The sequence below is a fragment of the Canis lupus genome, chromosome 3, assembly GCF_048164855.1.
Source record: "Canis lupus baileyi chromosome 3, mCanLup2.hap1, whole genome shotgun sequence".
Classification (NCBI taxonomy): Eukaryota; Metazoa; Chordata; class Mammalia; order Carnivora; family Canidae; genus Canis; species Canis lupus.
In genome coordinates, this window is record NC_132840.1 from 58,136,974 (window position 1) to 58,158,829 (window position 21,856).

Below are 21,856 nucleotides of genomic sequence, written 5' to 3' on the forward strand. Positions count from 1 at the left end.
GGAAAGAAGCAGAATAACAGGCTCCCTGGGTCGAGAAGAGAGGCTTTTAATCAACAAGAAGGCGCTTCCAGAGCCCATTCCTCTGTCTGCTCACACAGCCCGAGTCTGTCCTGTGCTTGTCATCCTGAGCAGTCCCAGCCCTGGGGCTCACCCGTCCAGGCAGGTCCAGGACAAGGCACCCAACAGCGAGCAGCAGGGGCTCCTGCAAGGTAGGGATCACCGGGCTGTTGTGTCAGCAGAGCCTCAAAAACCCTTTCCCACCAAGTGTCTTCAAGAGCAGAGCAAACTACCCTGGCCTGGATCCAGAGCCCAGCTGTAACCACAGGTCACTGAGTTCGATTCCAACGGAAGGTCTGCAAGGAGGAGCAGTCTCACTACACGCGGCACAGCCAGGAGGGGCCTGCCTGTCGGCTGAGGCAGCATGGTGTCTGGGAGAGTGGAGGGGTTAAGCTAAAAACTAAAAACATGGGCAGAACAAGTATACACGGCTTACATAAGGGAGGGGATGACTATATAACTGCTTGCTCTTTCCAACGGAAGGATAAGCCACAGAACAGCTGAACACGCACCCGAGGTGGCGGGTCAGTTTCCTCTTATAAACCTGGCTTTATTGTTTTTGTGTTGGCACCATGTGAATATTTTAAGTAATTATACAGAAAATGATAAAACAAAGTAAAATCTTACAAAGTAACCCCTAAAAATAGAAAACAGATGGAAACACGTGTCTGGCCATGGGTCCTGTGAGCGACATGGACGCCAGGAGAGAACACTGCCCCATGACAGCCGCAGTGTGACTGCGCAGCCCGAGCCAAGCAGGGTGTCCCACATGGACAGGCAGCAGGCAAACACAGCCTTTCTCGGCAATCAGCTTTGGGTGGCCAGGTCGGCATCATCACCCAGAGCCTGCTGCATGCGAGGGGCTGAAGTCCAGGTGTTCATTTTTTTTTTTTTTTAACTAATGTATATCTAAGCAGCCACATGCCATGTTGGACAGTTTGTATCACACCGCCCAACCCAAAAGAAAGGGAATGGGGAGCAGGAGGGAAAGGAGACACCATCTGGGTCCTGGCCCAGGCGATGGCCCTGACTTTGCGGGCTCCACAGCAGGTAAAGGATGCTGGCAGCTGTGTTGCTGCTTCAAAACCCAGGGCCCTGCAGGAGTTTGCTGAGGCTGCATGACAACATCACAGACTGGCTGGCACAGGCAGCAGGAGGGCATCTCTGTGTCTCTGGTATGCAGGATGGAGGGGAAGAGTCTGCTCCAGGCCCCTCCCTAGGCTGGCACACAGCTGTTGTATGGAGACTGGTCATATTGGATTAGGCCCCACCCTGATGGCCTCATTTTAACTGGATTCCCTCTGTCAAGATCCTCTTAACAAATCAGGTCATGTGCTGAAATACTGGGGGTTGGGATTCCAGTACACATACTACTTGGAGGACACAATCGAACCCATGTAGGCTATAATTCCCATTCTAGTTGTGTTCCTTGGCTGTGCGGCTCCTTCTAGAAGCACTGGGATGGGGGTGGGTGGGTGTCAGGCCAGGATCCATCTCCTAGTCCCTGGCCATGATGCGTCAAGATGCAGTGGAGCCTCAACTGCCCTCCACACCCTGGGGAGCAGGTGCTTTGGGTGGAGGAGCTTTCGGCCAGCAGACCTGCTAATTTTACATCCCCTGGTGTCCCCTCTGCACCAGTGCCCCCCTAGACTCCTAATACCCCCAGCCAGAACTCCCTAATCCATTTGTTCACTCTTTCATCCATGTACTCAACAACCGTTTACTGGGCATGGATGCTGTAGGGGCCCGAGTGGGGTTCAGGGACACAGCATCAGACAGGCATGGATTCTGTCTTCAAGGACTCCCAGCCCAGCAGTGCAGACAAACAGGAAAATGGGACAGTCCCAGAGAGCGTGATGACATCTCAGAGGAGAAGCACAGAGGCTCTGGGAGCACCAAGGGGACCCTGTGTGCAGAAAGGGGAGCCACATCCTGCGGTTCCTCACACCAAATCTCTTCTCACCGGCCACAGGTATTCACAGAAGTAATGTGTTGGAGGTTCTCTCCATAAAGGAAACATCCAGGGGCACAGCCAGGCACTTCACAGATGGATTCTGGTCTCCGTGACAGAGACCCCCTTACCCTGACAATCATGTTGGCGGTTTTTGGCAAAAGGAGGACTTTTCAGATGCCCCGTGGACAATAGGCCAGATCCTGGACAAATCTAATCTTTACCTGAGGGGTAGGCAAACCATGGCCCACAGAACAAATCTGGCCCACCACCTGTCTTTGTAAATAGTTTTATTGAAAAAAGCCATGCCCATTTATTTATATTCTCTGTGGCTTCTTTTGGACTTCAAGAGTAGAGATGAGCAGTGGCAGCACAGACCTTACAGCCAGCAAAGCCTATGTTATTCACTCTGGCCCTTTACAGAAAATGTGTGCCCACCCCGCCTTAAACCATGAGGACTGCAGAGCAGAAGTCACAGCTCCAGGGATTTTACACCATGATCCTGATCAAAGATTCCCAGATAACCATCCAGTGACAAGGTGGCCATTTATGCTGGGCAAGTTCTGGTCTGACCTCTGTGGCTGGTGACTTTAGATAAGCCACTGCCTGCTCGGAGCCTCAGTGTCCCCACATGAAAGGGGAAATGAGTGGACCAGGCTGTTGTGTGCTTTCCACCAGCTCTGAGCCACCGTGTCTAAGCAGCCCTTCATCCTGCTGGAGGCTCTATGACCCCGAAGCTGAACTCTGTGGTCTCAGGGAGGCCCTGTAATTACTCTGGTGAGCCCAAAGAAAGGAGGCCACGAAAATTATTAAGGCATCCAAGGCCCAGGGAGGCTAAATTATTTCCCTAAGATGTTGCCCTTTGGCATGGAATTCAGCACTGGGAATGAAGATGGCATGTAGCCAGCAGCAAACCATCTGCATGAAAAAACGAGAAGCTAGGAAGTGCCTAATGCCCAGGGGTTTCCAGACAAGCAGCTGCTTATCTCCATTCCTTGGGAGAGAAGCTCGTGGCCCAGGGAGGGCAGTCCACAACCCTGGAGACAGGGCTTTGAGGCTCTGCGGTGGGCCTTGGTCACACCCTCAACCTTGATGGGTCCTGGTTTGTTCCCCTGGCAGGGACATTACAATATCGTCCGAGATCACTGGAAGGTCTCCATGAGATGACAGTGAAACAGATATGACCTTGTGCAGCACATGCAAACTCCCCAGAATATTACCACCAGCTCGCCTGTCTCCCTGCACAAAGACTCATCAAGTGCGTGGTTTTCACAAGACTGACTCAGTGGGCCAAAGTAAGGGCCTGGAGAGGTTCACTGACTCACCCAGGGATACACAGATGTTAAGTGACCACGCTGGAACTCAAACCCAGGGCTTGTCCCCCTCAGCGCACTGCACCTCATCGGCTGGTTCTGTGTCTGCACATCCCCGCCATCCTCAGCGACTGGACACAATGGTGTCAGTTAGCCCATGTAGAGGGAGGCATGAGTCATAGTCTTCTTGGTGCTCCCTGGGGAGAGTCCTCCTCCACCGGCCTGCCCCCTACCCAGAGCCTGACTCACACCGCAGAGCCTGGGATCACCCTGGGCACAGCCAGCACCATGCGTTCAGAAACACAGGGAGACTGCGGGGTCTAGGAGCAACGTTCCCATGTTCCACCCCCATCCTTTCGTCCCAAGGGCTGAAGATTCATAGGAGAGCAAGACCAAGTCCCACAGCCCACGGGGAAGCAGACATGAAACCAGAGCTGACCTTTTACAGGGTGAGTACTGTAAATCAGGCCTTCGAAGAGCAGAGCTGCTTGCAAATGGGGCCCCAGAAATCTTGACCTCCTTGAGTCTTCCCTGAGAATGTTACTTGAGGGTATGACTCAGTAAAAGGAGAGAAGAATGAAAATAGCGAAACAGATAAAGGGAAGATACAAAGAAATAATTGAGACCTGACCCAACTCGGAGAGGAAATCGGGTGCCAAGGAGAGAGTCCCAGGAAGAGAGAAGGCATCGTAAGACACAGCATTTGCAGACATGTGGCCAATAAAGACCGCAGAACCAGGAACACATGAGGATCTGCTACAAATTGCAGAGGTTGTGAAAGGCAGTTTCTCCTGGTATGAGACCTCTAGCTGCCCAATCCTGCTGCAATCAAAGAAAGCAGCCACTGGCACAACAGAGCCCCTGGCCTCCTGCGCAGGGTTCAGACACAAAGCTCCAGGCAGGTGTGGAGACAGGGCCCAACTCTCTGAACCTGTGGCCACATGTCCACGGGCACAGGCCTCCCGGGGGCAGCCCACCAACAACTTACGAAACCATAGATGCCCCAGCCATGGTCCACTCAGCAGGATGCCAAGTGCCGGGAAGCCAGGGTGGCCCCAACACACTGAGCAGGACAAGCTCGGGGCCCAGGTGCTACGGCGCACGCCAAGGGACAGGCCTGTTGTTTCCACTTGAGTTTTGGGTTCACTGTGTGGCCGGCTATTGAACACCAGATCTAGTGGGTTTACCCTCTTCCTGTGACAGCACGTGCTTGCATGACCCGTGGCCCACATACATTCCTCTCCAGAACAGATACCTAGAGCAGACTTCCAGCTGGAGAAGTCAGAAGGTGAGAGAAAGGAAGAAAAAGGTGCTTCTGCTTGGGCTCTGCTATGGGTGGGATCTGCTCCGGGGCTTTGCCTTGGGCCCATGGGTGGCCCTAGCTCTTGGACTCTGGCAACCAGCACCATCGTGGGTCCCTGCCACCGCTACTCTTGGGTTACCTTACCTCCCCGCTGCCCTTCAGTGATTCAGGCTCCCCGCACACTCCTTGCATGAAAGTCTTGTTAACATCCCTCCAGCACAGTCTATTTCCCCGGCTGAGCTCCATTCATACACAGGCCGGGGGGGCAGGAGTTTGGACTTTAGTCTAAGTGCCAACAACTGAACGTAGAGGAGGGTCATGACCCTTAGTTTCTGACCTAAGTACTCTAAGTTGGCCCCTGTGCAGAGGTCAACATGGAGGAGGCAGGAGAAACATGTGTTCCGTAGGGTACTGGTCCATGGGTGCAGACAGTGCACCTTAGTGGCTGATACGCAGGTCAGGAAGCAGAGGGGTTGGGGCGAGGCCCACATTTCTGGTTTTACCAAACATGTGATGCTGCCACTCCCAGCACCCACTGGAAGGTTCCTCCACTAAGCACCAGCTCAGTACCAGGGTTCCTCCTACCTTATCTGCAGGAAGTGGGAGCACTGCATTGGAAGATGCCTCTGTACACTCCACAGGGCTTTTGTTCAAGAGACAGCAATGACAAAGCAGCAGAAAGCCCGGGGAGGGCATTGTTCTGGCCAGCACCCCTGCTTGGCTGCTCTAGGGGCAAGATGTCTGACACGGCTGGCTCAGCCCCATGACAATGAAGGACAAGTCATACCAGACGCCCCGTGGCATGCCCACCGTGTGTCTTATACGCACTCCCTCCCATTTTCTGAAGTGGGCATCAACAATCCTGAGATTCCAAAAAAAAAAAAAAAAAAAAAAAAAAAAAAAAAAAAAAAAAAAAAAAAAAAAACAATCCTGAGATTCCAGAGTCAGAATCAGTGGAAGACCCCTCTGGCCTTGCGCAAGTTGGATCTGGTATTTCTGAAGGCCCATGCCCGCTGGGATATGACATCATTTCAACAAGATGAATTACACTGATTAGGAGCTGACGACACTGTCAGGAGTGATGCCCCATTTAGTTGCTGGCACTACTGCCTGTTAAATGTGTACACAACAAACTGCCTTCTGCCTCTGCCCAGCGACATTCTGGCACAAACCCAGATCACAGGAAACGCCATGGTGCGAGCCACAGGCCAATCATGGGCTGCTCCCAGGGAGGCCACTGAGCTGGGCCAGCCCTGCTGATGGATTGGCTTTGGTGAAAATGGGAGGTGAAGAAACGCCTCTCCCTACCCTTGGAATCCAGGGCTCCCCACCCCCAGGGCTCCCAAGAGAAGCTACTGACTTACAGAGAAGAGAGCATGTGACCTTGCACTGAGCTCTCTCTCTCTCTCTGACCAGCTTATAACCTTGAGAAGTCATTTCTTCTCCCCGACCCTTAGTTTTCTCATGTGGAAGAGAGAAGTACAATCACTTAAACTATCCATATCATGGAGCTTTTTCTGCAGACTGGATGAGCCGGTGGCTATGAGAGCACCCTGTACCAGTCAGTTCTTGCTGTGTAACAACTGGCCACAAAGATCTCAGCCATTCTGTCCACCTACCCGCAGGTAAGCTGGGGCTGCCTGGGCTGGGCCCGACCACTCTGCCTCAGACTGGGGGTTTCCCTAGAATGAGTTCCTTGCCACCAAGCTGGCTGGTCCACTCCGTTTGTCTCTGACCTGGGACAGAAGGGAAGCATGTCAGGGTGAGGGCACAGCAGCCAGCTGCACAGTCGCACATTGAGTCCTTGCTTGCGTGGATCTGTCCACATCCCAAGGAAGGCACGTGGCAGACCCAGAGCTCAGGGATGAAGGAAGCGTCCATGAATGTGGGGAGGGTGGATGCTCCTCATCAGGTCTTGTCTAGCGCACAGGTCAGAAAACACTGTTTCTTATCACTGCTTCCTCAATCTCACCAAGGGCAGAGCTGCCAAATGTTCTGTTTCCATCTATGGCTTTAGCGTCACAGCGACTGGTTGGCTGTCATTCACCAGCCCAACTGACCACTAACCCACTGGATTAAGTAGCTATTTGGCTGAGTCCAGGGGAGCGTATTTCCAGAGGTGCGCTGGAGTCGAGTGCAGTCTGTGTCATGCGGCGGGCTCCATCTCCAGCCCTGGTGAGGAGTAGGGCATCAGAGGACAGCTTCCTTTCTTATTTCTCATCTATTATAATTACTGTTCTTTCTGGCTTGTTCTCACTCCACTTCCTCAGGCAGGGGCTGCAGAGCGGCTGACACCCACACAGACTGAGGCAGTAACCAGATGTTTCACAGACTCCATCCACTGCTCATCAGTGAATGGCCCCAGTCATGCCCATTTTACAGATGGGGAAACTGAGGCCAGGTAGGCTATAGGTGACGCGTCCTCGACAGAGAGAGGAAAGGCTGGGGGTCAAGCAGCAGCCTTCCTGATCCAGAGCCGGGGTCTCCAGATTCCCATGTGTGGACGGTTTTCTCCAGTGCGCGGCAGGCACCTTGGCTCTGCCTGACCCTGCGGCACAGCCCTGGAAGTATCAGCCCAACCACACCCCCCTACCACAGGCACAGAGGTTTAATCTTTGCCATTTATATGAACAGAAATCACTCACTAAAATTTAATTTGGTAAATTCCAGTCCTTGTCAGCAGTTAATTCAATGAAGACGGGATCCCTGGGTGGCGCAGCGGTTTGGCGCCTGCCTTTGGCCCAGGGCGTGATCCTGGAGACCCGGGATCGAATCCCACATCGGGCTCCCGGTGCATGGAGCCTGCTTCTCCCTCTGCCTGTGTCTCTGCCTCTCTCTCTCTGTGACTATCATAAATAAATAAAAATTAAAAAAAAAAAATTCAATGAAGACACGGCCCAGCCAGTCCACAGTGAGTCCCGCTATTCCTGTGCGGCCACCCCCCAGACAACAACGGTTTCTCTGCATCCCAGGCTGCTTTATTTTTTTTTAAAGATGCCATTTATTTATTCATGAGAGAGAGAGAGAGAGAGGCAGAGAGAGAGGCAGAGGGAGAAGCAGGCTCCATGCAGGGAGCCCGACATGGGATTCCATCCCAGGTCTCCAGGATCCCACCCTGGGCTGAAGGCAGCACTAAACTGCTGGGCCACCAGGGCTGCCCCCCAGGTTGCTTTAAATTTGCATTCCCTCATTATTATGTCAAGGACAGTCACTATGTGACTGAAGAACACGTTTCCTGTCTAGAAAAATAAAACACAATCTCATGTGGTGGATCAGCATTTTCTGGGTTGCTACACAGGGAGCCTTTAAGGAGCAGGATTTCTGAATGACGTGGTCTGGTGACTATGTAGCCACACTGGCTGGGCATAAGTGTTTCCCAGCTCAGAGCTGTGCCTTCCAGCAGACCCACCCCTACGTCCCCTCAAAGGCTTCTGCCAGGACCGGGAAGCTGGCCTCCAAATGCTCTGGGGATGGGCAGGGTCTGGGGGTAACAGGGGCACGTGTCAGGTCAGCACTGAGACTCGGATCATGCACACACGTCCCCTCGAGGACCAGAGGTCTGTGGACTTCCTACAAATTGATGTGTGACAGACAGCCTCCGTGCACACCTGGTGGCCAGCGGGGCCAAGAGAGTGCCTACAGCAGACAGCAGGCCAAAGCACATGACCTCTAGGGTCTGCAAGAGTCTGTGACTCAACACCCACATTGGACTGATCTGCTTCTATGGTTCAGAGAAAGCAGAGCCAGGTCTTTTAATCAAGGAAAGAGGATAAATTGGAGCCTGGAGACCCCGAGATGAGAGTCACTGCAGACAAGACAGGTAAGAGGGACTGTCACAAGCAGAGCACTTGGCAGACTAATGTGCTCAAAGGCACATGGTGGTTCAGGGAGGCTGCAATCAGGGAGGCCTCCCTAGAAAGGGGCAGGTGGAAAGGCAGAGCATGCAGGGAGCACCCAGGGGAGCCCAGAGCTGTGAATCTGGCAGGCAGAACTAGAGGGTCAGGTTCTGGCCAGGAGAAGGGGCTGAGGGCAGCAGGGGTGTAGGAAAGAGTGGAGCATGCTGGCTCATCAGCAAGAGCACAGCATCCACAGCAGGGGAGCCGAGGCTGGGGGCAAGCATCCATGGCCGGTGGTGGGGACGGCGCGATCTGGACAGGTCAGAGGGTTGTGGCTTTGGCAGCAAGGTCCTGCCTCCACTCTGCCCCAGCAATCCAGCATGGAGCTGTTTCCCTGGCCATGGAATCGGTTGCAGACGTCTCTGGCCCTCCAAGGGCACGTGTGAGGACTGGATGGGTCAGGGCCTGGCACGACCTGTAACCCTGAAGTGCCCTGCACTTGCAGGGCAGCCATGAACACAGGGCTGTGGAGTCGCCGTGTTGGAGAGCACTGAGCTTCTAAAGTCCAGGGCTGAGTCAGAACTTGAACCCGCTATCCGCCAGGCATGGACTCCATTCCTCAACTCAGGGGTCCTTGCCATGGGCCTGGTGGTGGTCCCACAGAGCAGTTACTTCTGGGGACAGGTACATGCCAGGGTGTCCGTGTTCTCCTCCCATCCTGCAAGGTGCTATCTGATGGGTGTTCACAAGTAATGGCCTGCAGCCTGTCGCCAGCCCATGTGGACAGTGCTCACCAACCCCAGACCCTGGTCCCCACCCCAGCATCTCAATCCGAGGTCACACATCACAGGTAACGCTGGTGGCTTCCAGATTTGTACCATGGCCCTGACCCCACCCCTACACTGCAAGCTGGTGTGTTCACCAGCCTGCTGGACGTCGTTCTGTGGGGTGAGAGCCTCCTGCATCCTGACATCCCCACTTATTGACTGTAGGACCAGGGATCACAGGCTTTAGTGCACTCAAATCATGGGACAGTTTGTTGAAACTCACATTCCATCTCCTTCTGTCCTCTGCCTCTTCCTGTGTCCTCCCTGCACGTTCAGAATGCAGGGTGGCAGGGACCAGGGGCCAGGAGCGGTAACACTGCCACACACAGGGTGTCCCCCTGGCAGGGAGCAGAGTGACATGGTGTCAGTGCCCGAGCAGGATGAGGAGGATGCCACCCCAGAGGCCGTCCCCATCCGAGCCCGAGTAGAGCACATGGCATCTACTCGTGGTGTAGAATCCAGAGCCAGGAGAGTTAAGAGAGTCCCGTGGGGGGGACAAGGTGGCAGCTGAGACAGAAGGTCGGTACTGTTCAGGAGGACTGATCAAACAGGAAGAGCAGCAGAAGCCAGGTGTTATGGTTCTATGTGTCACCCCCAAATTGATATGCTGAAGCCCTGAACCCTAGCCCTTCCGAACATGACCTTACTTGGAAAGAGGATTGCTGCAGAGCGGGTAGGTCCCTGGGTCGGTGTGACTGATGTCCTTGGGAGGAGACACCTGAACACAGAGAGCTTGAAGGCAGACACTGGCTGAGCATCTACATGCCAAGGGGGGCTGAACACTGCTGGCCTGTCCCTGCTAGCCTGTCCTTCCCAGCCTGTCCCTCCCAGCCTCAGCCACAACCTGCCCTGCTGCCCTGGCCTTAGGCTCCAGAAGCAGGGGATGCTAATGACTGCTTCTGCTGCTCACACCCCATGCACAGGACTCTGTCACAGCAGCCCTCGGAGACAAATGCACCAAGTGTGTCATCAGTGGAACCCCATGTTGAACCTGAACAGATGTGTCAATGTGAATGTGTGGCCTCTGGTATCTAGAGACAGACACAAGAGTGTAAGCATAGTTTGTGTCTACATGTGTGTGCATGTATAAGCGTGATTTACAATATCTAGAACACACCACATATGCTCACACATATGACACACATGCTTATACAGAGATGACGATAATACGTAATATAACGTGATATGATATCCTCCATACATTTCTCAGCTCTGTCCTTTCAGAAAACCTGAAGGCAGTGACACCCTAACAGCCGTGAACACATCTAGTACCTCCACATTGGCTTCTAAATACCACTTCCACTATGAGAAGAAAGGGCCCTGCGGAGAAAGGTTTGATCCCAGGCCTGGCGAGGTTAGGTGAATCTGAAGCAAGGAAGTGTTGGTAGGATGATGGGGACAAGTCAGGAGGGGCCACGGGACACAGAGCTCCCCCCCGCCCCATCAAATACAATAATGTAAGTATGAAATTGAATGCTGGCAATGACGGGTTAGAATCTATCGAATAAGACGGGAAAGCATGAGTTCGTATAGATATACAAATAAAAATGAAAATGTGATGAGGAATGAAATAGTTGCACCCTTTGAAGCATGGCCTCACCACAGAAGCGTGACAGATGCCATCCTAATGGGGACCGGAGCCACCACCTCCAGCAGTGGGACAAATGGAAGCATGTGCACTACTCCTGCCAACAATGCATAAACGGACCTTCGTCTTGGGGTGGCACAGATGGACCCCAGCACACGTCCTATAACCTTTGGCAACCTCAGGGGAAGGCTGAAGAGTTGTCGGACTGAGGGAGCTGTGGGGATGGGGAGAGCTCCATGCAGCACACAGCGCTGGAGCAAAGCATGTTGTGGACACAGTGAGGGGCACTGGCTCCCGGGATCAGGCGCACCGTCCCTAACCCCCCAGTATTGTGGCTGTGTCCTGGTTGTGCGGACACACACATCGAAGCCAGGGAGGGTGACGAGGCAGTTCAGAAACCTGAAACTTTTACACTACATGTTTGCTTTTCTGTGTGATTACTGTGAGAACAAGTGTTTGCCGAGAGCAGATCCCTGGACTCACCACTGGGGCTCTGACTGAGCAAGTCTAGATGAGACAAGGGTATGTGTGTTGAACTGTCCCCCAGCCAATGCTGATGGGGGTGGCATCTGGACCACACTGTGAGGAGCCAGCCTCTGCACACTGACCCTATCTGGTCCTGGGGCCATCCTTCCAGGTCCTTCCTTCACTGTTCTCCGGATGGCTCCTCCCTCAGACCCTGCAGAGCTAGCTCCTGGGTGCCATTCAGGGCTCAACCCCAGTGCCATGACCTCAGGGAGGCCTGCCATCTGGAAGCTTCCTTGCCCTTTCCAGGCTCCATAGGCTGTGAAATCTGCCCTGTGCCTTCCCTGTCTAGCTCAAAGGCAGCACTGAAGCATCTGTCGTCACAGTGACATCTTTCTCTGGGGCTCTCCGCCTCCCCCTTTTGCCTGTGACCTGGGCCCACGGACAATCAAGGACAATCTCCCTATCCTCAGGTCAGCGAGTTCACAGCTTTAAGTCCATGAAAACCTGATTCCCCTTCACCATGTACCCTAAAATAGTCATGACCTCGGGGGTCAGCATGTGGACCCCTGTGGGAACCATCATTCTGCCTACCACCCCGCCTAGAGGTCTATCACCACCTGGGCCTGTTACTTGCAAACCTGTTTGCTGACCAAGCCTCTGGATGAACTATCTGGCAGCTCCTGGAGGTTCAGCACATCCCAGGTCAGATCCTGGCTTTTATCCTGGCAGAGGCGCGGCTTTGGACCACTTCCCTCCACTGGGCCTGTTCCCTCCACGATTAACCAGTATGTTCCCGACCTGGCTGAAGCCACTCTGGTGGTGACCGAGCACGGGCAGCTGCCTCCCTCTTTACTGAAATGAGGTTTCCTTCTAGAGAAAGCTTCCCGCCCCTGACCACTTCTGTGCTGGTCTCCCTGGGCTGCTGTGACAAAGGGCCACCAACTCAGCAGCTTAAAGCAGTGCACATTCATTCTCTCTCAGCTCTGGAGGTCAGAAGTCCAAAATGAGGTTTCCGAAGCTAAACTCAAGGTGCCAGCAGGGCCGAGTCCTTCCTCGCAGGGACATCTGTCCCTTGCCTCTTCTGCCATATATGGGGCTCCTGACCACCTCCCCATGCTGCTTCCCCCACCGCCTCCCCTTGCAGCCACTCTGACTCCTGCATGTCCTTGGTCTCTGGCTGATAGAGTGGTGTCTCTGGGACGGAGAGTGATGCAGGCCAGGCAGTCACCGCATAGGGACCGCCCACAAGGAGAGCACACAGTGTGTCTGCACTCCTCCCTCCTCCCAGGGACCCAGGGGCCCCCAGCAGCACACTCCAGCTGCAGCTCTTTGGGGACATCCTGCCCTAGGGAGCTTAGCAGAGCCAGGGTAATGCTCGCTGTCACCACCTCCCATGCGGCCCCATCCCTCAGAGACACACCTGCCTGCCTGCCTCATCCACTCGGGTGCCCACAGAGTGGGGAAAGGACATGTGGAGGAGGTGCTTCCCTGGAGCTCCAGGAAAGAGCTGACCTCAAGAGGAAAGACCTACGACATATCACTGGTCAGCACCCCCACAATGGCCTCTTACTTGTCCTTCTAGATCCATCCCGGGGCCTGGCTTTCTCCCACAGTCTGAGAAGATCTGTGGGAGTGTTTGTGTGGTAGGGCCCCCAGGGGGCCCAGCTCACCATCACCATTGTTATGTGATCAAAGCAGGCCTGGCACCTCCGGAGCAGGAGCACAGCCCACCCACCATCCCCGAAATCTACTCCCTCGCCACCACCTGAACCTTCGGGCCCACTTGGTCACTCAAGGACGCTCTACAAGCCAAGCACGGTTCTGGGTACAGAACAGTGGGCACCATACACAGGCCTCCCTCACCCGGCTCAGGCCAGCCCACCTCACAGCTGACTATGGCTTTCCAGCAGACGAGGGAAGGGATGTGGGCAGGATCTATTCCAGGGATGGCTGGGTTCCACATCTGTTCTCTGCTCCCCATCCCAAAGCACCACAGGCCCTCAGACCCTCTGAAGAAAGCTGTGAGCTTGCACCCTTGAAACAGGAACACGCCCCCCACACCCCCCATTTTGCAAATAACTTTGGACACCCAACAGCCTGTGAAGCGTTTGTGGGCTCCTGGTCGGAAACTACTCCTCTCCAGAGGTCTTCCCAATCCCAGCAAACCTCGCCCTCCCAGAGGCCACAGAGCTGGTGACTCACATCTAGGGACCATCGAGGGATGGCCCCACTGGGCACCCGTCCTGCAGGTGTGACGGGTGCAAGTGAACAAGATGGATGCTAAGGCAGGAGCCCTGGACACTTGCCGGAGACAAGGGGCTGGAGACTACTGTGGCTTCTACCTCGTGTGAAAACTACAGTCACGTTCAGATGGATGGGAACCTCAGTGAACGGAGGATTTTCCATCATGTGCTCTGACTTTTAGACCACACTGCGTGGCTGCCATGGAACATCAGCTCCAGGGGGCACTTAGGACTCTGGCTATGGAGCCGGTGATCGAAGCACACCCACACAGCACATCCTCACATTGCGGCCTGATGGGGGCTTGGGGTCGGTGTCTGTGCTCCTGCCTTGACTCTGGGTCTGAAGCCATGGCTCAGGGGCTCCCTCTGTGTAACCCGCGTAGAACTACACACACAGCTCCAGGCATCGGCTCACAGGCCCCCGCCTTCCCACCCTCAGTCCCCCAGGGGCTCAGGACAGCCCCAGGTCACAAACAAGGCCCAGGCCTTCAGGTCCATGGTGGTCCTGCCTGCTTTCTCGGCAACGGCCGGGGGTACCTCAGGTCGCACTGGGTGCCATATTTCCTGCAGATGGAATTTCCCAGCATGTTCCCTGGACTACCACCTGACGGGATCCCCTCGTACCTTGCCAACCCCTCTGCAGCTGCCCTCCAGCAAGCATCTCAGGCTCCACAGCAGGACATGTAAGTTCTCCACACACCACACTGCCTCAAAATCTGCAGGTAAGCTATTTCTTCAAATATCACACCCACACCACCTCCTCCCTTCGCATAACTCTCACTGACTATGGATTCTTTGAGACTCTGCTTTAGGGTCACCTCTCCAGGAAGCCCTCCCTGATGACTCGAGTTGAGCTTCCTTGACCGGGAAGATCTCCACCCTCTATACTTCAAATGAACCTCCTCGGCCCCAACTGCGTGTCTCTACAGGGGCCTCTGTTTCCCTCCATCGCATCATGAACCACTCACCATGGTCATCTTCTCATCCCCCACAGCCTTCTCCACCAGGCTCTGACCCTCTCCAAGTCATGGACGCTGTCATCTGCAAGGACTGGTCCACTTGAGAAAACCATTCCTCTTAGGCAGGCAATCCCAAGGTCTGGCCTAGAGGGGAGCAGGGACTTGCCAGCCCCCAACTCTGTTGAGTCCACCATCAGGGACGTCGGAGGTTCCCCATCCCACCCTGTCCCCCTCTTCTAATTCTGAGCTTGGGGAGGGGAGAATCCACCAAGCATCCCTGTGCCAGAACAGAGCATGTGAGAACGAGACGGGAGGGATCAGGGCATCGAGGGATGGCTACAAGGTAAATTCCTGGATGCGACGCGTTCTCACTGGGGACAGACAAGCAGCGCTAAGACAGACTGGCCCTGGGGACAGCGCTGGCAGAGAATCATTAGGGGTTTCCTGTGCAAATTAAAGTTTGGGGGCTGTTCCAAGCAGGGCACACGTGGAGCAGCTCTACAGCACACAGCTCTTGGGGGACACCCCAGGGTGCAGGAATAGGCAGTGGTCAGCAGGGAACATGGAGAAGAGGTTGTCCCAGAAGAAAGGGGTCTTCACTGTGAAGACAAAGGACCTAGAATTTGCCCTGCATGCAACAGGGGCTGGGACAGCTCTGTGTGTTATAAAGATGCCACCTGAGAAGGACTTGATCCAGCACCCCCACCATCCACGATGTGTAGCCTCCCTGCTCCTCCTGCACAGGAAGGTCCCAGGAGTCTGGAGACCATGGGAAGTTAGCCCTCTGACCATGATGCTCTCAGGAGTGTTTGTTCAGCTGTGACATGATGAGTGTTCCTGCAGCCTCAATGCAGGAGCTCACCAACATGCAGACAGAGCGACAGGGCCATGTACACCTCCTGGACCCCAGGAACATGCTCAGGTCAGGGAGGGATGGCATGGAAACCAGAGAGAATGTGGCCTCATTGGCTCAAGGATTCAGCCCTGCCAAGGTGAGCAGCGTCCACAAATGCCACAGCCCTCCCCACAGCAATGATCTGACGGGCATCCTGGTTGTGTGGGGGGACACTGGCCCCAAGCAGGGAGGGAAATGAGGGAAGGCACTCAGTGCTGCCAGGCGTCTGCCCCAGCACCGTGCTGGTGTCCACAGTCCCCAGGGCCTACCCCGGAGCCCCAGACCGACCTCTTGGTCTTGGTCCTGCCAGCCTGCGGGTCATCCTCTCAGGAGCAGAAGACTCAGGGTCCACATGGCGGGAAAGGCCCACAGCAGCATCCCAGCCTGTGCCACGGAAGCCACTGGAATGTCACTGTGTCCAGCTCCTCCCTGTCCTCCCCAAGAATCACAGTGTCAGGAACCAGGCTCCCTTCTCTGTGGCCCCACAGTCCTATGTAAGCCGGTCCCACAGCCTGGCTTGTTCAAGGTCAGCTTTTTTCTCTAGTCAAGGAAGCCCTTGAAGGCAATGCCTAGGTCAAGCATGCAGGAGGTGCTCAATAATGACCCCTGAGCCATGGGACTGCAGGCACCCTGCACAAGTCCTGGATCAGGCCTATGCAGGAGCTCATGCAGTGGATGCTCATGCAGTGGGTGCTCCCGCCCTCTCTCCCTGGCTCACCATCAGCCCAAGATCATCTTCCACACCCCTTCTGAACACACAGAACCTCTGCTGCCCGGACGAACCAGAGAACAGCAATCCCAGGAATATCACTGAGAGCATCTACTCCTCAACAAAGGAAGGCACTCCTGTCTCCAGGAAAATATATGTCGTTCCTGGCCGGTCGGATCCACTGGCTGAGGCACTGTGACACCACCAGACACCCTTTCCAGAGCATGCACTGAGCATGGGTGACACACCACCCACTGCGCCGGGTACCATGGTGAGTAAGCGTGGACTCCCACACTGGAGGCGAGGCGAGGCGAGGCGAGGCTTCCATCAGGTCTAGGCCTGGGCAGATCTCAAGAACACATCCCTCCATGCTCACGGAAATTCTGTCCACGATGGAAAGAACCGCACCAGGTCTGCCTGTGATGACGAGCCAGCGAGAGCTGTCAAATGCCAAGGAAGGCAGTTGTTTGTTTAATTTTGTTATCTGGTTTTCCTTCCAAGAGACTGAAACTGGATACGAACAGTGGAAGGATATTTTTAAATATTCAGACCAAACGGTGGCATTTGAATGAAAACTTTTGCTTGGAGATTTTACAAGTTCCATTTTGTGCCAAAAGATACACTTAATTTTTTTTTTCTTTAGCTGTTTTTATTCTTTAACTTATTGATTTGGATACCCAAAAAAGTGCATGAGCCTGTCTTCCAAGCACCAGGAAAAGCACCGTGTGTGGCGGCAGCCTGAAGACGCAGCCCCCATCCTCACCACCACCCTGTCAGCCTGAGGCCACTGTCAGCACCGTGACCCATGGGGACTGACTTCCTGCAGCTGCAGAAACAAGTCACCACACGCTCAGCACCTGGAAGCAGAACCAACTTATTCTCTCTCAGCTCTGGAGACACGGGTTCTAAAATGCAGGTGTCAGGGGCCGCATCCCTTCTGGACGGCCTGGGCAAGATCAAGGGTCCAGCAGCACCTTGCCCTTGGCTCTAGGGCCCTTCTCCACCTTCAAAGCAGCAGAGGAGAAGCTCCACCTCTGCTTCCCTCCCTCCTGCTCTCATACACACAGGGACGTGTGTGAGCACACCTGTATACATAGGCACATGTGAGCACACAGGCACACATGAGCAAACACATGCAAGCATATATATGCAAACGCACACATGCACATGTGAGCACACACCTCCGCTTCCCTCATCACACCTCCTCTGACACAAACCCTCCTGCCCACTCACCCGCTTAGGAGGGTCCTCAGGAGCACCTGTTGCCCATCCGAACAATCCAGGACAATCTCCCCACAGAACCTAATTCAATCACACCCACAAAGTCCCTTCTGCAGAGTGAGGAGGTCACAGTTTGGGGCATTAGGATGCGGCGTGTTTGGTAGGCTATGACTCCATCTGGCACAGGCCCCATCCAGCTCCAGAGGGGTGGTGCTGTTACAGTCTCTGGGGCCTTGGGCTGACCCCCTGGGTCTTGTGGTAGCCGGCAGAGGCTCATTCACCAAGTCCCAAGATGCCCCGTGTATGTGGCTCCCAGCAGTGTGCTGCCCCTCTCTGGCCCTCAGTCTCCCTTTTGTGCCAGGACAGACACGGGATTCCAGTTCTGCCCTCCAACTCCAAGACCGCTCAGCCAACAGGCTGACCAGGGAAGGCCCAGTCTGCTGCTTGTCGGCCGGCAGTGAGGACAGCCGTGTCCAGAGAGAAGCCATTTGCTCAGGACCCAGTAGTGGGAATGATGAAGTCATTATGTGTTCTAATTAAATCAGCACAAATTTAATTTGGATGTAAAACATCCAAGAGGGGCAGTCTGAGTGGCTCAGCAGTTTAGTGCCTGCCTTCAGCCCAGGCCCTGATCCTGGAGACCCGGCATCAAGTCCCACGTCAGGCTTGATTCATGAAATATGATTCTCCCTTTGCCTGTGTCTCTGCCTCTCTCTCTCTCTCTCTCTCTCTCTCTCTCTCTCTCTTTCTGTGTGTGTGTGTGTGTGTGTGTGTGTATGTCTCACTAGTGAATAAATAAAATCTTAAAAAAAAAAAAATCCAGGAGCACTGCTCTCCAAGGCCTCCAGGAGGGAAGGTGCCCTTGGGGACCCAGGAAAGGGCCACTGTGCACTGTGACCACCGGCCCCTCCATGGGGCAGGGAAGGGTCAGTGACAGCCCAGCAGAGGACCCCAGCTCCCCACCTGGACATCCCAACACAGTAGAAGGAAAGGGAGAGCCTGGGGGTGTAGGGATGGTGACCAAGCAGGCCATGGCTCCAAGACGGGAATGCAAGCCACCTGGCAGGGTGGCTCTGAGATGCTGCCAGAGGAATGCCCCTCGCCATGCTCCACCGGAGACAAACTCCAGTGACACATCTCCCCTCGATCTCCTGACCTCAGGGTTCACCAATCTCAGAAAACACTCCTGCTGGTGCCTACTTTGCTACGGGGGAAAATCCTCATAATAAAGATTCCTGGCTAATAACAAGCACCCTGTATCATGGAAATTTTGCAGACATTTTTCCACAATAAAAATGAAAAAAAGTTCTCTACGAAGGTTTCTGTTCTGCTGCATTTACCACCCCTGGGAAGAAGATGTGATAGAACTTGACTCCGTTTTAAGGCCATCCTGGGGAACGGAGATGCTGTCAATGCAAGCATGAAGGAGTCATGGGGACAGAAGTCAGAGATGGAGACCATGATATTCAAATAAATGTTATTATTTGAAATTGGATTTGTGGCAGCAGCTAGAACAGTCAATGCGGGGACCATGAAGGTCACACCTGCAAACAGCGAGGACACCTTGAGCCCTGCTGCCTGAAACTGCAGCTTCCACGGGCCTGGTCCTCCCAGATTCCTCTCAAGGTGGCTTTTACCTGAGAATACCTTCATCCTCAAGGGAAGGATCAGTGACCACACAGGGACAGACAGGACAAGGCTGACACGCAGGGGCAAGCAGAGATGGGAGAGGAGGTGCAACCCATCGGCTAAACACAGAACGCAGCCACCAGGCAAGCCTGTGAGTAGTGTCAGGAGGTCCCAGCAGACGTCCTGGGAGAGAAGGTTGGAGAAACAGTCTCCTCTGGGGGCACAGACAGTGGGCAGGAGACCAGGCAGCCTGTTTATTGAAGGAACAGATGAATTATGAATGAATGAATTCCCAAGCACATCACTCTGGGCCAGCTCAGGGCTGAGCCCTCCAGCCTGTCGTGGGCTCTCCAGAAGGAGGTCGCCCAAACCTGCCCTCCTCCAGAAGCCTCCAGACACCCTCCATGCAGACTCTTCTGACAGCCCCAGGCATCCCTTACTAACCCGTCCTGATGCCCGGCTGCCCTCGGGGTGAGCGGCACTTCACCCGACAGCTACTTCTGGAGTTCCCTGGTCAGCTTCCTCTCAGCCCCGCAGCCCAGCAGCTGCCATGCCCTCTTCATCCCACCTTCCTGCTTCCTTCTTCCACCTTAGAGCAAACTCGCCCATCTCGGCTGGCTGCCTCCAGACCTGCCCTCTGTAGCAGGCAGGTCCCACCCATCATGCTGCAGTAACAAGCAGCCCCAATTTTAGGATCTGACAGCAGCCACTCCCCACCACAGGGTCCAGCGTGCACAAATGTGTGGACGCCTCATCCTCTGCGAGGTGGGGCTGGCCCTGGCACCCGCTCCAACCAGCCCACATCCGACCTCCCAGCGTGTGGCTGCAGGGCATTCATGGGCTGTGCCTGCCTCCATCTGTGCCTGGAGGCCTCAGTTACAACTGCCCGGAGTAGGGCTGGAAAGCCAGGTGCCCTCTGGGTGACCTGGACGTCCACTCTGGGACAACGAGGTGCAGGGGAGGTACCTGAACCATCCTTCTGTAATGAACCCAGAAATGTGTACAGAGAGAGAGGCGGGACACCCAGCCCCGCTCCCAGCAGACTGCAGACCCACTGGAATTTAACCAAATGCCAGTGTCCCCAGCAGTGGGGACTGCTGTCACTCTGCCCTCACAGCACCCACTCCCTGCCCCTGCCTCTTTCCTCAGGACATGCTATGAACCTTTCAGGTCACTCACAGAAAACTGAACAGTGACAAGTGGTTTCGATGACAGCATCCCCTCCTCTAAAACCTGCTGTGGCTCCCCATAGTTGAGGAGGTGAACAAGCAGCCCAAATGGCTTTGTTAACCAGACCCCATGGCATTTCGGGCGCTGACACAGGCTTCCTGTAACCCCATGGCAATCACAGGTAAGAGGGAAGACATTCTCAAGTTGTGGATGGGGAAAGTCAGGCCCCACAAGGTGAGGAGTCACAAAGCCTCACCAGCAAAGCCAGAGTGGAACCCTGGTCTTATGATATCAAATACTCACAATGAGATCAGCCTCACCAGGAGCTACTCACCAACAGCTTCCTCGAGTGCACATGGTTCCATGCACCCGTCCCAGGGAATGCGGCGTGAACAAGGGATGCTCCCTCCTTCCAGCTCCTGCTGTCCTGCTTCCAGCAGAGGCCCTGGTTCAGTGCCCACTGCTAGAACCCAGGGGTCAAAACCAGGGTAACATGTCATTTCCCACCAGTGTGGGGTGACCAGGCAGGGACACATGAACAGATGCACTCAGCTAGCTGTGGGGGACGGGTAAGAACTGCTCTCCCACACGCTGGGCAGATGGCCAGCAGGCCAGGTGGCACCTCATCTCTATCAGCATGGCCAGGACCTCTTGTAGTTTGGTGGCAGGATTCCAGGAAAGTGAGATGGACTCTCAGGGGCCAGCCCAGAACTGCCAAGGTGTCACTCCCAGCACATTCTGTGTCAGAGTGGACAGCAGGGCCAGCCCAACATTACAGGAGGGGATGAGCTCCAACCGTGTGACCCGAGGCAAGTTTCACAGCCTCCCCACCTCAACCATAGAACTGAGGCTATGCAATGGAATCAGGGTTACTGCAGCAGCTGAAGTAAGGAGGGGGGTGTTTACAGTAAGGCTCTCAGAGTGAGCGATGGATGCTGTTATCGATCCCAGACAATCCCGTAAGACACAGCTATGCCCCGGCCAAGGCTCACACAGCTAGTGATGGAGGGGATGGTCAATCCACCCACACAGCCTTCTGCCCTTTACAGTCAGGCTCTGCTCCCTTCTGTGTCATCTTGAAAAGGCCTGATGTCTCTGAGACTCAATATTCCCATCTATAAGTGAGGACAGGAATAATTCATGCTTCATGAGGTTATGTGACACTGAGGGAGTTATCATACAGAGGCACATAGAACCACCCCAAATAATAAAAAATAAAATCTAGAGCCAGTATCTTGAGGTTCAAATTCCAGCTCTGCTGGCTGTGTGAGCCTGTGTACATTACTTAACTTCTCTTTGCTTCATTTCTCTCTAAAACAGAATAACAGCACCTACCTCGTACGGTTGATACAGACGCTGAATGTGTTAGAAAGAAAGCACTTAGACTGGTGTCCTGCACGTGGTAAATGCTGAGAAACAGCTCAGACTTGCCGGGCTTGGGCCCAATGTCATATCTGTGGAATTCCAGAATCTACATTCAACTGCACCTCAAGAAATGCAACTCAGTAACACCCACACATCAGGACCAAGGAATACCCACTGGGCGGTAAGAGGAACCCAGAAACACACAGCCAAGTGCAATGTGGCACAGCCGCCAGTAGGTGTGTACTGAGATCAGCCTGTTCCACCCTGAACCGCAGAAAGTGGGGCTGCCCACCAGCTGACGGCTTGGTGCTTGGTCCCCTGG

At 54.5% G+C, this 21,856-nt stretch overlaps 1 long non-coding RNA gene across 7 annotated transcripts in view; it reads right to left on the reverse strand.

Moving 5' to 3' along the window:
* LOC140630807 (uncharacterized) overlaps positions 1-21,856 on the reverse strand; it is a 68,944-nt gene that overhangs the window by 21,020 nt on the left and 26,068 nt on the right. For 3 of the 7 annotated variants that reach the window (XR_012028482.1, XR_012028484.1, XR_012028488.1), the window contains 3 exons: positions 21,505-21,623; positions 20,504-20,632; positions 18,824-19,249 (listed from right to left, as the gene is read on the reverse strand). This is a non-coding gene — a long non-coding RNA (uncharacterized lncRNA). Of the gene's footprint in view, positions 1-18,823; positions 19,250-20,503; positions 20,633-21,504; positions 21,624-21,856 lie in introns of those variants that run through there. The other 4 variants (XR_012028486.1, XR_012028485.1, XR_012028487.1 and 1 more) reach the window with 4 other exon arrangements.